Source organism: Pteronotus mesoamericanus, unplaced genomic scaffold (assembly GCF_021234165.1).
Source record: "Pteronotus mesoamericanus isolate MK-2021 breed Mesoamerican mustached bat unplaced genomic scaffold, CSHL_Meso_final contig_29, whole genome shotgun sequence".
Taxonomy (NCBI): Eukaryota; Metazoa; Chordata; class Mammalia; order Chiroptera; family Mormoopidae; genus Pteronotus; species Pteronotus mesoamericanus.
Window position 1 is genome coordinate 4,729,824 of NW_026555123.1, and position 14,170 is coordinate 4,743,993.

Below are 14,170 nucleotides of genomic sequence, written 5' to 3' on the forward strand. Positions count from 1 at the left end.
AAAATACACAGCTCTGTGAGGAAGCTTGTGAGAGCAGCGTGTGGAGAACATGTGGCTTCTCCCCCGCAGGGTCCACGCCTGGAACGGCCTCAGGCAGGGGGCAGGGCGAGCTCCTTCCCTGTCCCAGTGCCTGCCCAGGGGGCCACCCAGAGGGCCACCAGCTCCTGGGAGCCAGGCCTTCACCAAACTCGTGCCTTAGACGCTCATCGAAAAGCCTCGGCCGACCTCAACTCTGCTAAGTAAAGCCAGCAACAGATGTCGACTCTCAGGGCTAAAACCTGTGTCCCGGGAACCGCCTGATCTCTGGTCCGCCCACCGTCCACCTGCCCCCTCAGGGAACACACCCAGAGCAGCTGCGATGGGCAAGGCGCTGCATTTTCGGACAGAATTCCGAATTTGACCCCCAAGGCTTTCCTGGTTTCTCTCTGGAAGGAGCAGAGACAATGGCTGCGAGCAGGGCTGTGGAGCCACGTGGCCCAAGTTTGCAGCCACGGGAGCGCCGTGGAGGCCTGGGAGCCCACAGGCCAGCTCTGAGCTAGGGCTGGGGGCGGGGGCTTCACCAGCGCATGCCCCGGGGTCAGCTGCCCCGGGAGGAGGGGGACAAGCAGGACCAGGCAGGGGTGGGCGGCGGCGTGCAGAGCCGTCTCAGCGAAGGCCCGAGTCAACCCCCCGGGGGCTGACGCTGCCACAAACCTTCCGAATTGCCCCGAGAGGGAAGAAGGGGCTGAGCCTTTGGTCCCTGGGTCTGTCTGTCTGCCTGCCACCGGAGGTGGGCTGCTCGGGGCGCAGTGCCTGGGCATGGCCAAGTGGCTCTCGTCAGCCAGGCCATTCCCTGAGGCGGCTGACGGGCCACCTGCAGCCACACTCACAGCAGCTGGAGGTGTGAGCCCTTCGTCCCCGGAGGGGGACCGAGCAGCGTCCCTGTTTGCACTTAACGGGATACGTGAGCTTGAACAAGTCGCTCGGCCTCCCCGTCTAAGCCTTTACAAACGGGCAGCCTGAGGCACGACAGCGGTGCCGGCTCCGTGGAGCGTGCGGCTTGGATGAGCCGCGCGTGTCGGCCGCGGACTGGGCGCGTGCGGCGCGCCTGGCCCTGCTCCGCACGCTCCTTACTGGGCGCCTCTCGTAGGCGCCGCAGGACAGGGCTGCGTGCGTGTCTGGATTCGCTGGGACCGTGGAGCCTGGGGGGAAGGTGCCCCCTCAGGGACGTCCCCACGACCCCGCCTGTTGTCGATGCCTCCGCAGGGGCCCGGGCCCCAAGCCACAGGGCTCAGCCTGCAGGTTCACACGTGCACCGATGTTCCCACGGAGGACCGCTCTGGGAAGACCTGGCCGTCCCTTTCCCCAAAACCTCCTTCCTAATGCTCCGCGATGAGGTCAGCTCTGGCCTCTGCAATGCGATGGGGCCCGTGGTTCCTCCCTCTCTCATAAGGAAGGCAAACGCCTTTGTCCTCTGGACCCAGAACCCCGTTCTCCGCGCTTTTCCAGGCACCAGCCGGACGTGCAGCAGCTCTCTGGGTTGCGCCGGGTGCGGGCCGCACCTTCCCTGCCGCTCTGTGCACCCCTCCCACCTCCTCTCTCAGCCCCGGGTGGCAACGCCTGCCCTGCCCCAAGTCGGTCCATAGCCCTGAAAGGACTCGGGTTCCGGTCCCGCCCTGGACTAGCCCGGCTCCGAGACAATGAAGTCACTGTGAAGTCACCCAGCTTTTCGGGTCCGCAACCTATTCCGCCATCAGGGAAGGTCAGCTGGAAACTTATTCTACATGGAAACCTCAACTTATTTTCCTTCCTTCTCACCAATAAGCCTTGCCTTTCCCCTGCCCTGACGCACCCGCTCTGCTCCCCGCCCTCCTGCAAACCGCCCCGGCCCTCCCCGGGTCGGCTGCCACGGCTGCTCCTCACACGGGCCAGGAGAGGGAACAGTTGTTTTCCATTACATTCGTTCCAAAGCACAGCACACAGCTCGGAGAGCGGCTTCCCCGCTTGCAGTCAGCCGTGGAACGGCCTCCCGGGCAGGACCCGCTTTCCAGGGAGGAGGCAAACCTCGCTCGGGTGCGACGTGAGGCCCCCCCTGCCGCCCACACTCGCGGTGACCGGGAGCCTTCCTGCGCCCCTGAGGGGAGCTGAGCAAGCCGTCCATCCAGAAGCACATCCAGGAGGCGCCCGGGCCCCCACAGGGGACGTGCCCACCGCCAGCGCCGGGGGCGACCCCGAGAAATGCAGGGGCAGCGGCCCAGGCCCTTGTCGACTGCAGAGCACGTGCAACGCGTGCCAGACCACGCGGCTCCTTCCCCTGTGACGTGGAAGGAGCCCAGAGCGGCCGCCCGGAGCGAGGCCAGGGCCGGGGACACAGCGCAGGGCTGCGGGCCTTCCCGTGTGTCGCCAGGTCCACCTCCTGCCCTCTCCGCCCACCGCCATCCGCCCGGAGGCTGCTGTCCGCGGGCTGAGTCCATGGCCGCCCGGCCTCCGGCTTGCCGTCGGGTCTGGGCCGTGGCAGCCGCTGGCAGGTCAGAGGGCAGGAGGCTGGGAGGGAGGGTTTGCCGCCCCGGCCCCTCCCCCACTCTCGGGGCTTGGCTGCCTGGTCTGCTGAAGGCCTCAGCCGAACAGCCACGCCCTCCGCGGCAGGACCGCGCCTTCCTCTCAGCCACGGGCGCCACGGTGGCTCCCGCGGAGGCAAGCCCTGGGAGTCAAAGAGAAAAAGCCGTTCCTGTCTTTCCTGAACCCGTCCCATGCCTCCCGGGGACCCCGTTTGGGTGTGCCCGCAGGGACCCTGAAGGAGGAGCCGTCAGATTCATCTTTGGGGTGTGTTGAGGGGGAGGGGCTCTGAATGTCCCAGGGCCCTCGGCACGGGCTGTGGAGGACAATGACGCCTGGGAACAGTGGCTTCATTCTTCAACCTGAAGCCTGAGGCCGGGAGAACTGGACCATTCACCTGGTCTCCCTCCCTTAACCCACAGGCTGAACGGGGCCTCCGCAGCCACTGGGCGGGGGGGCCGGGGCGGCCGAGAGGGCGACGTGACTCTCCACCAACGCTGCAGCCACCACGTTTTGACCTCCCTAACGAGGTTACAGGCACAAGTGCAGAATAGCGGGGAAGGGGGGTGGCCTCTAAGGAACCCTGCGTGCGGAGCGAAGAGCCTGCGCCGCAGACTTGGAAGTGCACGCGACGCCGATGGGACTTTCGTGGTGGCATATGTACCAGGAGAAGCCCCGGAAAGTGCAGGAGGGCGCGTGGCCCGCCAGCCCGCCGCACGCCCTCGTTTTAGGATCGACGCCTTCTTAGAGCCCGCCAGGGAGGTGGCGCAGGGATCGCACGCTTTCCCGCGTCCTTCCCGCCCAGCGTGGGCCACAGCCAATGCGGTTCGCACAGACAGCTGTCCGGGGCGTCCGCCTACCGTCCAGGTTAAGAAAGCGACTTTTTCTCTCCCAAGAGTTTGAGCCAGGGACCCCCCCGACCGTAGGCAGCTGACGTGGGGTCCTGGAGCCGCAGCCCCACGGCCTGGGGACCAGAGAGGGGCTCAGGCCCCCGGAGGCTCCGCTCAGTTGACGCCACGCGGAGAGCAGGCTGCGGGCCTTGCCGGGGCGCGGGAGGCCAGCCCGGGGCAGAGAGCAGGCCCCGCCACGCTGCCCGTCCGGCCACTGGGTTTTAAGAGACTTCGCTGCAGTTTTATCAACAAATGTGCTTCCCGTGCGCTGGATTGAGAGTTGAGTAAATAAATAAATTTTTATCAGGCCCACAGAGGGGCCTGACCCTGCTTCTCATCACGCGTGGGCTGGGCTTTGCAGCCGACTTCTAACAGGCAGAGCGGGGGAGGGGAAGCGAAGGACAGCGGCTCTGCACCGGGCGCCTGGCAGGCACTGCTTTCCCCCAGGCGACGAGGGTGACGTCACCCGTCACGTGGGTGGCATGTCCCTGACGCTGACCCCTTGGCGAGAAGAGGTGCTTCACCCCATCGCACTCTCCCCAAAATCCACAATCCTAGTCGAGTAATGAGAGAAACGTCAGGCAAGTTCAACTTGGGGACATCCTACAGCCCGACAGTTCTCTTAGAAAACCAGGAACCGTCACAGATGAGAGGAGATATGACAACCAACGGACAGCGGTGTCCTGAGTCAGGTCCTGGGGGAGGAAGGGGCAGCCGGGGAAACGTGGGTGAAATCGGGATGGAGCGTGTCGTTCCGGTAAGAGAGCCGCGCGACGGTGGTTTCCTACCTTTGCCAGGAGATGCCGGCGCGAGCGGAGGCAGGTGAGGCCGCGCCAGGACCCCCTGTGCTGTCCCTGCACCTGTTGGTGGCCCTGAAACGATGCATTTCAGGAAAAGGAAGGGACAGCTGAAGAGCTGAGACAGCTCTGCGTGCGGGAGAAACCATTCCAGGCTGACTTTCACTTCCCAAAACGTCCATTTGCAGCACTAAACAGGGCTTTGCCAACGCCGCATAGTCCTCGTTTTGTTGGCGCCAGCGCCCGTCGGGAGGCGGTGTTTCCTTGTCATCGAACCCACCTGCAAGGCAGCGGCCTGCCCCAGCGCCTCCGGGGGCAGCCTTCCCAAGCCCTGCGCTCGGTAGCGGTGAATCGGAGCCTGGGCCCCGCGCCGGCGCCCCCTGCTCCAGCAGCGCCCGCGAGTGACCGGAGCGAGCGTTGTAAGGCGCTGGCATTGGTCTCATCCCAGCTTTACGGGTCAGGGGCCGCAGCATGGACGGGAACACAGGAGAGGCACCGGACTCTCATGCGCGGCCAGGCTGGCCGTCCCAGCTCCCGAGATCTTATGGCTGAAGCAAGAAAGAGGCCAACAGGTCACAGAGCCAGGACGTCCGGCTTTTCCATGGAGACTGGCATTCCGCTTGCCCAGTGGAAGGGGAGCAAGGCCCACGCACTTGATGCAGGGGCCCCCGGCCTCCTCCCTGTGCGCTGCTCCGGCACCCGCCGCCCAGCCAGCTGCGGGGACCAGGCCCCAGAATGAGTCCGAGTCACCGAGCGGTCAAGCCAGCCTTGGCTTGCGGCGCCCCTTCCTGCTCCTTCCGAGGGGGTCGAGTGCAGAAACCCTTGAAAGGGGCTCCATATGGCCCCGGAAGCCAGCTGTGCAGGGCAGTCCCCCTCAGAAGGAGCGGTTTCCTTCCACGGCGCCGTCCATGGCACCCGATCCGAGGCTCTAAGCCCGGGCGGTCGTCTCTCGGCCGGCGCGTGCTGTGCCTCCACTCCTTCTGCAGATGGGACGCCTGCTTCCATAAGGAGCAGTTCGGAGTGGGCTGGGAGAGACAGGCAGAGCAGAGGGGCTGGGGAGGGGGCTGGGGAGGCGGGGGCGGGGGCTTTTCCATATGGAACTCATCAGAGGCTCAGACTTTCGGGGACACTTTGACCTCATCTTTACCTCTGTGAATGTCCTGCCTCGTTTTTCCCCCTCCTGATGTGTTCCACCTGGTACTACAAGGCAAAAACCTTTTCCTTAGACAAGGAATGTGAAGGAATGAGTCTGCCCTAGAGTCTGGCTTGGTTTTTAATACATCCTCTTTTAAAAGTGCTCTTGTTTAGCTGTAACCAATCAAAGTCCAACGCACTATGGAGTTTCCACTCCTGCGCCCGCCTGTGGAGCGCAGCCTCTGCCTGCCCTGGGCAAGGGGCTTACCAGGCCTTCAGCGGGCCGACGGGCGGGCGGGCCGGCTCGTCCCTGGGGCCTCAGCCAGGGCCCCCCACCCCGGCCCTCCCGGCAACCTGGGCCAGGTCTGTCTTCTCTGCGTCCTGGACGCTGCTGGGTATCGGGCACCGCCCGCGGCCTGTACTCACTAGGCACCTACAGTGCCAGTTGTGAAAACCAACTGTCTCCAGGCATTGCGACATGTCCCCTACACGGAGACGCCTCCACCCCCAACAGCGGCTGCCGGCCTTAGGAAAACTATTGAAATAAGAAACATAGATACTAAAGTAGACACCAGTTTGAAAGATCAAAATCTTTATTTCCCAGGTACACCACACTGAGGAGTATTTTCAGAGATCCTATTGGTGGCCGAATTGCCACCCCCATCCTCCCGGATGAGCTGGGGCCGATCCAGTGGTGTCTGACATGGCAGAACCCTCTCTCAGCCCCAGGAGAGGTGTCAGTCATGAGAACCCCTTTGCCTTTGCCGGTGGCTGGGCCCAGGGTGGGCAGCATGTTCCCCGGGTCCAGACAGGGAGGCTCGGGGGGAAACGTCTGGGGAGAGGCTCCCCTTCTGGGAGTAACAGTAAGAGTATTAGTAATAGTAATAATAATAACAGTAATGAAACCCTCGCTAAGAATAAGTCTTTGGCCACTTCCCTTCCCCCCACCAGAACCCTACCTTGGAGCGTGACTGTGCTGTTGGAGCTTCGGCGGCCCTCTTCCAATCACGGGGACCCGAGGGGGTGAAAGGCCAACAGGCGCAAGCAAAAGAGCCTCAGTCTCTGGGGACACCTTTGAACTCTTGCCCCAGCCTTGGGCTTTCTCCCTCGGGCTGCTTGTTAGTTGAAATAATTCAGCACTTTTTTTAGCTTAGCTGAACGAACAGTTGACAGACTATGGTCTGTGGGTCCAATCCAGGACCTAAGAATTGTTTCTACATTTCTAACAGGCTGTTAAAAAATAAAACAAACAGCCGTATATGGCCCACAAAGCCCCAAAAGGTTACCCTGTAGCCCTGCCCAGAGAAAGGTTGCCCGTCCCCAGCCTGAGCCACGCACACTGATGGCCCGCGAGGGGCGACCCCACGCGCTCCTAACACGGGAGGCGCTGACCCCTTCACGCCACAGTCCCGGAGCCAGCGCTCGGGCCGGCCCACGGCGGCCTCGGGCAGACGCGGCCAACGCCGGCTGCCGCTACTTCCATTTGTCAGCACGTTAACCCAAACGGAGGCATTGCCAAAGCATTAGCAAACCTCTCTGTCCTTCAGGGCTTCAAATACTAGTCCCGACCGAACACATCGGGGAGGCGACGCCTGCTGGCGGGACATAACCGGCGCGCGAGCGCCTCCCAAGGGGCCCACCGGTCCTACCCTCCCGGGCGCCGGGGCGTGGCCTGCGTGCAAGGGTCAGAGCTAGAGACTCCACAGAGGAAAAGATGTTGCAGGAACACTCTAGAGCAAACTCACTGACTTGATAAATAACCTCTCCGACGGGCTGCCACAGTTGCTGGCTCACTGAGGGCAAGAGAGGGTGCGAGTCCTCAGGGAAAAACCGACTGCGCCGTCCCCCGCGCGCCCCAGCTCCCGACGCGCCCCGCTGCGGCGCGCGGGCCAGCACGTGCGTAGCACCTCGGAAACGGGTTACACGTCGGCCGCTCTGCGGCCCGCTCAGAGTCAGGGCCCGCGGACGCCCAGCGCTCGGGGTGGAGAGCACGCGTGCGACGAGGGTGGTGGCGAAGTTACAGCAAACACGTCGACGCCAGCTGGGCGGCCCCAGCGGAGCGCGGAGGCCTGGCAGGCCCGGGCCCTCCTTGGCCTTTGCGTCCCGGCGTCCGTCCCGGTCTGGGGCACGCAGTGGGTGGTCAATAGGGAGGAACTCTCAGCCACACGCCACGCTGGCCGCGCTTCAGGCTTGGGCTGGCCTGTCGGCAGAGCTGGACGGCGGCAGGGTCCAGGGTCCGCCGTGTCTCCCAAGGACCCCCGTCCCCCAGGCTCTGTGCCAACAAAGGCCAACTGCCCACAGGGTGGGGCCCCGGAAACGCTGGCGGGGGCCCTGCAGAGGGGCGCCCCTGTGGCAGTGGACGCAGGCAGGCTCCCTCCTGGCCTAGGGCTCGGCCTCACGGCTTCCGGGTTGGTCTGGGGCTTGGTGAGAGGTGTTGCCTTTTCTACCTTCTGGCCCAGCAGCCAGACACACGGGCCACCGGAGTCCCTCTCAGCAGGAAAGCCCGTGGCAGCCGGGGGTGCGATGGCCGTCAGGGGCAACGGCTCTCCGCGGGCTGGCTGGGCGCCCCAGGCCGGGCGGTGGTGGCAGCTGGTGGCCACAGGACCCTGGTGGGAGAGGCCTTTGCCCCGGGGGCGTCCCCAGGGACCCGCGTCCCGCCGTCAGGGCTGGGTCGGCATCCCCAGGGTCTCCGTCTGTGCGGTGGGTCCCCAGGGAAGCACAGGCTTTTCCTGAGAGAGCGGAGGTCCCCAGGTCACCTGCAGTGGCCAGCAGAGAGACCTCGGGGGAAGGGCTTGCAGGAGTGGGGCATCGGGTGGCGCTGCAGTAGAGAGGAGATGGCCCCACGCCGGCTGCGCGGGGTCCGCCCGAGCAAAAACGTGACGGAGTCGCCGAGTATACCCGTGCCCGTTAGCTCGGCGTGTGGAGGCAGCAGCCCCAGCCTGGGCCAGCGTCCCTCCGCGTGGGCAGGGTGGCCTCTTCGTCACGGCACCAGGGCCCGGCCTGCGTCCGAGTCTCCCACAGACGGGAGGCTCTGTCGCTCCGAATCCGGGCTCGCTGTTCGTCCTATTAGCAGGCTCGGTCTCACGGCGGCCCTGTCCTCTCAGCTGATGAGCCGCTGTGTTGGCAGCAGTCAGGCTGGACTGAGTCCGCAGGGGAGGCCGCGCTCGGATGCCCGGTGTCCGCCCCCTCCGGTTGGCGTCTCACGGGGACAGTGAGAATGCAGCTGGTGCCTGGAGGCAGAGACGCTGGTCCTTTAGCAGCAGAGTCTTCCTGACCCCAGAGCCTCGCGTCCGGAGCTGAAGACCGGCTGGTTGTGCACGAGCAGACGCCCCTGCTGGCGAGGCCGCGTTACCCTGGAGGCGACGTGGGGGCGCCTCCCGTTGGCCATCGCTGACAGGTGCATGCTGGCGGCGGGGACGGTTGCCTGGCCTCGTGGGAGCAGTAGGTCCGTGGGTTCACGAGCGGTCCTCCTCCACATGTCCTCATCAGGAAGCCAGGCACTCCCGAGAGGCTGGGTCCCCCAAAGACAGGAACTTCTGGGACTAACTAGCAACTTCGTTCCCCAGAAGTTCCTGGGGTAAAGTCGGTTTTATTTAGCAAGTCTGCCACTTCTGTTCCCCGGTTAAGATTTATGAGTCACAGATGTCTTCCTCCCCCGGCAACAGGGGGCGAGCCACAGATTTTGGACGGGCGGGCGGTGCTTTACAGCCCCCACTCTTCCGGAGGGAGGCATAGGCTGGAAGGCAAAACAGGTCCTGTGTCTCCACGTTACCCGTCACAGCCTACGAACCAGGAGAGACGTTTTCCTGGAAGCCGGACAAGCTGTCGATCCCTCTCTGGGGAAAAATGGAAGTCAGCTTGCCTGGAAAACGTGTAACCAGTTATTCAAATAATCCAAGGGCCGCTGAGACCTGGAGGGGCTGGAGGGCGGAGGCGGGGAGTGATTTTTTCCCAGGGAAAGAACGGTTCTCACGGTGGGAGAGCCCATGTGAAGGCCGGTGACTGAGGAAGGGCCCCGCCCGCCCGTGGCTTCGCCCTTCAGGAGGCCAGCAGACTCTGCAGCAGAGCCTGCTTCCCAAAGGCACTACAGGACGGAGAAACGGGAGTCACCAGCCACCTCGTCTGACACTGGAGGGTGCAAGAGCGCGTTTGAGGCGACTCCTCGCGAGCTGCTGAGCTTGAAGACTAGGGAGCAGGGCCTGGCAGTGCCACGGGCCCCTTGCCGGTCAGGCCCTGAGAGCGGTGGGGGCTGAGCAGCCTGCGAAGCTGAAAAGACTCCTTCCGCCTCATCAGCTTCAAGCGTCAGCTCTAAGGGGCGCGGGGGCGGGGGGCAGAGGGCGTGGTGGGGGTGGGGAGGCTGAGACCAAGGCGTTTGAGAAAAGGTCCGTGGTACACTCGAGGAGGGGAGGGGCTCAGAACGGATCAGAAACTGTCACCGCAGACGGCAACCAGCCGAGGAACGCTTCCAGCCGCGCTGCTTCCCCCGCCGCATGAGCTGCGGGCGCACCAGCCGCGCGGCCGCGCTGCGGGCCGGGGACAAGGAGAGGGCGGGAGGCCCCTGCCGCCTCTGGGCTTAGGTCAGCCCAGAGCGGTTCTTTTTCACAGATGGGATGCTTCTGGAATGTCGTTAGAATTCCAACTAATAAATGTAGAAGGAAAACCAGGATGAAAAAAATCCCCATTTGGCAACCCCCGCAGTCATAAATGTTTCAAGCAAGAATCTGGAAATGGCTGCTAAAACGAGGGAGGAAGGCAAAGCGTGATGAGATACAGAACACTTGCAGGGTTCCCAAGTGTCTTCTCACAGGACGCGCTGGGCACAAAGAGGTAAACAGAACGTCCACAGTCCAGGGCAGCGCCCGACAAGAGGCGGAGGAAACATCCACCGCGACAGAGCGACCTCAGCACCTCCCGGCCTGACGCTCCCGTGGCGCCCGTGCCCCTGACCCTGGGGAACCCTCACAGAAAGCCACACGGGGGGCCAGTCCACAGGCAGCTGGCCCGGCCTCTCAGGAATGTCCAGGTCACAAAGTCACCACGACCACGGGTGGGTCTGGGGAAAAGAAAACTAAAGACACCTTCGGGCTGAATGCTGGCTTGTGTCCTGGGCCTTTTGTCTTTCACTGCCAAGGATATTGCGGACACAACAGCTTTGCGTCCATGTTAATTCATGGTTTTAACAATTACACTGTGGTTACAAAAGAGATGTTCCTTGTTTGGAAGACACACCGAGTGAAGTTTTTAGAGATAAGGGGGCGTCATCTCTGCCGCTGGCTCTCAAACTTGCAGACATGGGTGTGTGAGTGTGCGTATGTGTGTGAGTGCATGTGTGTATGTGTGTATGTGTGTGAGTGTGTGTGTGAGTGTGGTGTGTGTGAAGGAAAGGTAGTTCAATGCTAACATTGGGGAATATGGGTAATCAGTATATGGGAATTTTTGTACTGTTTAACAATTTTTCTGTAAGTCTGAAATTATTTTACAATCAAAAGTTAAATGTAATAATTAAAAAACATAACTCCATGGTGTTTTACTACATCAGCTTCAAGAAAGGACCAATAGTTCCTTTTCTCTGACGCAGCAGCAACAGGGAAGGAACCCACACATGCCTTGGGCACTTGGAAATCAAGGAGCAGCCGTTTCCTACCCCAACACGGCCCCCCCGCTCCCGCTTCCAGCCCATTTCTCGGCGGTGCTCGCGAGGCTCGGCTCCCCCCTCGTCTGAGCGGGTGGACGTGGTTTCGAATCCTACTCCTCAGGGCAGAGCTTTTCCTTGGCTCTCTGAGAACTGCGCCTTCCAGATCTCATACCCTCCGTTGCTACGGAACCTCCCGGAAGAACATTGATTGGTCAGAGGCAAAGGAGACAGATCTGACTCTGAGAAGCCACGGGGTCCTGCTGTATTCTCTGTGACAGGTAGGCGTTTAGACCTGAGAGGCCGCTGAGACGCTCGAGGGGTTGGGGAGGCAGGGACCCTCCCCCCCCCCCCGCCCGGTCCTGGGGCTCCGTGGAAGCAGAGCTGGACCGGAAGCCAGGCCTCAGGCCTGCACGCGAAGCTCCTCCTCTCGTGCGCTCCACGGGGCCTCCGTGGCTGCCCCGCCTGAATTGCCGCCCTTCCTCCTCCGAGGACTGAAGGGACACGCCTCCAGATGAGGCTGGGAGCCGAGCGTGGAGCAGAATCGGAGCCTGGAACCGAGGGGCCTAAATGCAAACAAGCTCTTGGCCTTGCGGCCTCTCGGCGGGCCCTGCCGTCTCTCTGAGCCTCCTCCTCCCGTTGCAGTGCAGGCGAGCATCTCAGCTGTGGACGCGCGTCTGACCGGCCCGGCCTGCTGTCCTGTCGGTGTGCAAAGCCGCGGCCCTGAGAACCGCTCAGTCTTTCAGGCAAGCGCCGCCGTCCACGCCGACCAGCGCCCTGCGGGTCCCTCCGGGTGACCTGCTTAAGACGCCAGGCTAGGCACACTTTTGATAGCGAATCATGGCATGAGGATATTAGGCGATCAGGAAGTTCTAAAACATGCCTAATAAAATAGGCATTTCCCATAAAAACAAAGGAGTTTGTAGGCTGGCATCTTGGCACATATTCTCGGAACTTCCTTCTAGTTGCTTCGTAAATAAATAGGAGTTTACCACTCTGTATCTGGCATGTCAATAAATACTTGTTTAATGAACAAGTAAGCTACTTTAAAAGCATAGGTTCGTCTCATGAAGCAGTAGAAACAAGGCATCCATGACATTTCTTCCCATTTATTTAACAAAAACACATGGGCAGCACCTGATTGTATTGAGCCCGAAGCATGTGCCTGGCACTCTGCCAGGGACCCTGGGGAACTCTATTTAACGGTTTGGGGGGCTTGTTACGCCCATCCAACAGGTTTAAACAACAGAGGCTCAGAACATTTCAATAACCCGCCAATGACCAACACGTGGGAGAGCCCCGTTTTCGGTCTCGCCCCACTGACTCCGCTATACGCGCTTCTCCCCCAGCCCCGCAGTGCGGGACGGTGAAGGAGACCCCGGCCGGCCACGGAACTCACGCGGCGTGCTGTCCGCCCCTGGGCAGGGGGTGGGGGGGCCGGCGGCACAGAGAGGAGGACGGGGGTGTGGCTGGGGCAGACAGACGCCATCCTGGGGCCTGGGCTGGCGAGGACACGGTCGCTCCGTCTGCTGCGTTTACTGCGGTCGGTGAGTTGGAGAAAGGCTGTTTCCGGGGCCTCTGCCGGCCGCCGCTGGGGGTCGGGTGGAGACTTTGTCATAAGGCACCCGGGGAAAGAGGGCAGGACTGAGGGCACGGGGTGTCTACCCAGCTCTAAGAGGAGGGACGTTCCTTCCTGAGCCCACAGGTGACTAGCAGGGAACTTCCATTCTGAAGACCCAGCAGGGAGCTGGGGAGGTGGCCGTGCCCTGGATGAACCCGGGGCCAAGTGGCCACTTGGACACGCCGTGCTTGCTGGGCCTACCACGCCATGGAGCCCGAGGACTTTTCTCCTAAGATCACGTGGACATTCCGTAGCCCACGTGGACAGGACTGAGGGTTATGAGAATAAAACTGTCACCCTTGGCCGAAGGGCAGAGCCAGAATGCTCTGGAGTGTCTTCACGCGGAGGGCCCTTCCAAACATAGCCGCTGTGACCCTGACGAGGAGCCCGGAGCGTGAGTCCTTCGCGCAGACCTTTCCCACGGTGGGGCCTTGCAGTCGGTCACAGCGTTTAACTCCCAGCAGAAAAGGGACCCCACGTGATGGGCGGTGGCGCTGGGAGCAGGGGAGGGGAGCGGGGGACACGGAGCCCGGAGGCCTCGCTCTCCACAACGCACCGGCCCTGCGGACGCGCCAAGTCCCCGGACGGCGCGATGGCCGGCCCAGAGGGGCCAGGGGAGCAGACCTGGCCGGGAAGCTCTGTCTTAGGCAGGTATGCACGGGGAAAGGAGAGTCCAGAAAGCCAAGCAACTCAAAAGGTAGAGTGTCCGAGGTCCCATGTGCTGCCCCTAGAAGCCCTGGAAGCTAAGTCTCAGGAGACAACAGGCTCCTGTGCTCCCGAGGGAGGAGCTCCGACTGGAGACCCCGCTCTCTGTGCCCCTCCTCGTCTCTACCCCGACTGGCGCCCTGGCATGGGCAGAGGGCAGCCGGGCACAGAGCGTCGGAGGTCCCCTGAGGAGGCAGGGAGTCCGGGGCCACAGCTTTGAGGTGGCGGGTATCAGACTGCATGGAGTGGGGCTGGGTTATGCCCCAGGCGTGACGTCCCTCAGTGGGAAGGGATGGGGGAGGTGTTTTAGGAGACCCAGGTTCCTGCGTGCTAAGATCCCCCGCTAGAAATGAGCAACTGAAAACCAGGTCCAAATATCATCCAAGAGGTTGTGACTCACACCCTTGTACCGCTGGGCCAGATTCGGCATAAAAACGCACCAAAACACCACGACAAAATGCCTCTCCAGCGGCGTGTTCGTCGGCAGCCCTCCCGAGCAGAGACGCCAAGCCCTCGCCCTCCCAGAGGAAATCGTAGATTCTCACGGGCCTCAGCCATCACAGGCTTGTGAACTGCAGGGGGGTCCAACCTTTGGTGTCTCTGGGCCACACGGAAAGGACAAGAGCTGTCTTGGGCCACACAGTAAATACACTGTGGCACATGATCACAGAAACACTCAACGTTGTACGTACAGTTAGGGTTTGGTGTTGGGCCGCATTCACAGCCATCCTGGGCCGCAGGCTGGACCCCCCGATAGAGTGTGGACTTTTGATACCGCCACCGAATGAGAGCACCGAGAAGGCTCTCACTGGGACGCAGCAGAGGTGGGCTGGGACGAATCACTTCGGCGCTCTCT

At 62.4% G+C, this 14,170-nt stretch overlaps 1 pseudogene; it reads right to left on the bottom strand.

Moving 5' to 3' along the window:
- Positions 1-7,496: 7,496 nt before the first annotated feature.
- The window catches only part of LOC129071987 (uncharacterized), a 38,908-nt pseudogene continuing 32,234 nt past the window's right edge, over positions 7,497-14,170 (bottom strand).